Source organism: Vespula vulgaris, chromosome 2, assembly GCF_905475345.1.
Source record: "Vespula vulgaris chromosome 2, iyVesVulg1.1, whole genome shotgun sequence".
Lineage (NCBI taxonomy): Eukaryota > Metazoa > Arthropoda > Insecta > Hymenoptera > Vespidae > Vespula > Vespula vulgaris.
The window spans coordinates 1012070-1014569 of NC_066587.1; the positions used below are offsets into that span (position 1 = coordinate 1012070).

The following is a 2500-nucleotide window of genomic DNA, read 5'->3' on the forward strand; positions in this document are numbered from 1 at the left end:
CTGTTACTCTTTCTGCGGTCGAGCGGTGCACCGCTCCCTTTGCGGTGCACGTAAGCTTAGTGCACGAAGCGCGCTTGGCCTGCAGTACTCTCTTATGTTGTGTAGGCTTGGTGGGGACAAGACGGTGGGGCGAGCCAGCAGCAGTGGTTCCGGCAGACAGCTTGGCGTCCTACGGTTCGCATTACGAGAAACCGTAGCCTTTCTCCGTCTTTCGCTCTCTATCTCTCTCTCTCTCTCTCTCTCTCTCTCTCTCTCTCTCTCTCTCTCTCTCTCTCTCTTTCTCTCTCTTATTCTCTCTGTCTCATTCTCTCCGTTTTTCTATCTGTCTCTATCTCTCTTCGTACAACTATGTACGTACTATCCGTGTAACTATCTCTTTCTCTCTTTCTCTCTTTTTTACACTGACTCTGGCTTTGACTCTGACTAGCTTCGACTTTCTGTACGTTAGCTAACTATGTTGCTGGCTAGCGGCTAGCTAACTCACTGCTTGGAGAATACTTTAGATCTCTCTCTCTCTCTCTCTCTCTCTCTGTATCCATACACTTTTCTACAGAATGTGTGTATGTATGTATAAATTTATGTTTAGCCGTGTATATGTATATATACATATATATATGTATGTATGTATGTATGTATGTATGTATAACGCGTTTCTATGACGTTGCAAACTCGGTACTCCAGTGTCGCTCTGCTTCCCTCGGTTTGGCTTCGCTCGTAAGTACTCGGCCTTGATTTTGACGATACGACGGCCATCCTTCTTGCTATGTGCGTTTGCAAATGTTCCATTCTCTCTCTCTTTCTCTCTCTGTCTCTTTCTATTTATCTATCTATCTTTCTCTTTCTATTTGTCTTTCTCTCTCTCTGTCTCTCTCTTTCTCTTTCTCTTTTAATCTGAATATATTGTATAATATCGACATTTATTGATCGATGATCATTAATTATTCTCATTATACATTTCGATGAGAATAATATGCCGCTGTCGATTGCATTCACATTTAATAAACTTTAATAAAACGTCTCTGTGCGTGTTCTACATTAATTATTACCCAATCAAATATATTCCTAATACACCGTCTGTTAATTAACATTTAATATTCTTCTTCTCGTTATCGACGAACACGAAGAAAAATCAATTTTATCGCGAGATCGTCCCGATCCTCGAGAATAATATCTACAGAAGTATAAAAAATATTTTGCTTGGAAATCCCTACTATTTTCAACTTTGAACGCTCTGCTACCTTCCTTCTTTTTGTCAATTATATTTTTCATGTCTATATTGATCATTTATTATATTAATGATGAATAAATAAATAAATAAATATATGTATATATATATATATGAAATAAAATAAAATGAACGTAATAACAATAACAACAATAATAATGATAATAAATTTTCTTCTTCTCTTTTTTTTGTCATTTCGAGTGAAATATTCGAAAAAGAAAGAGAGAAACAGAAAGGAAAAATGACGAATTTGTAAAAAAAAAAGCGTACAAATTTACTTGGAACTCATAATCGTTTCGACTTTTTCAAAGCCTCGTGGTTTCTATCTACATTGTTTTGCATATTGGACCGGCGTGACAACAAGAAGCTACAGCAGCAGCAACATCTACGGAACGAAGACGAAGTTCCTTTTCTCTTTTTCCTGGTTTTTTTTCCTCTCTCTCTCTCTCTCTCTCTCTATCTATATCTCTATCTCTCTATCTCTCTCTATCTCTCTCTTCATCATCGGCGTGATCGTCGAGCAAAATATATAAACCAGCTGCTCCGAGGTCTCGCTTGAACGATTTCGAGGGTCAACTCGCGAACGTATTCGTATTGTATATTCATACGTAACATACATAAATACATCCATAAATATACGTGTATCAAGTAGGATCTCGAAAAGTTTCTTAGGTGGGTCAAAAGTTCCCAAGTGATTATTAAAAATTTCATTATTCCATTCTCGTTGGTTTAAACGTGGCTTAAGACATGTTGTTTTAGGATGCGAAGAAAAGAAAAAAAAAAAAAGAAATAGAAAAGAAAATAAACGAAAAAGATAAAAAATAAAAAAGGAAATTAAGTTACATTAAGTTAAAGAGTAATCGATTTTATCGATCATTTGATCGATCTAAAGATATTTTCATTTATACCTTATATATATATATATGTGTGTGTATTCGTCAACAATTTTTTTTTCTAGCTTTAAAATCGAGATTTCTACAGTAATAGGAAAAATGTTTACACACATACACAGACACGTACGCGATAATGTTTGCGTGTCGTGTCGAGAGTTCACGACGTATACATATATACATGAATACATATATAGACACCACGTGGCGTAACGAATGAATCGGCTGGAAGATATATATATATATATATATATATATATATATATATATATATAAGTAATTCAAGTAGAGTAAATGCATTCGATCGAAACAAAATTTGCACGATCACGAGTATCGATCGATTCTCGATTCCCTCGATCTTGATCAAATGTTATAGGTACTACTA

General features: G+C 35.5%; 1 protein-coding gene and 1 long non-coding RNA gene across 5 annotated transcripts in view; one reads left to right on the forward strand and one right to left on the reverse strand.

Moving 5' to 3' along the window:
- Positions 1 to 2500, reverse strand: part of LOC127061634 (ion transport peptide-like) — a 48474-nt gene that overhangs the window by 19463 nt on the left and 26511 nt on the right. The window lies entirely within an intron of this gene.
- Positions 1 to 2500, forward strand: part of LOC127061636 (uncharacterized) — a 9468-nt gene that overhangs the window by 5530 nt on the left and 1438 nt on the right. The gene's annotated exons all lie outside the window — the stretch shown is intronic.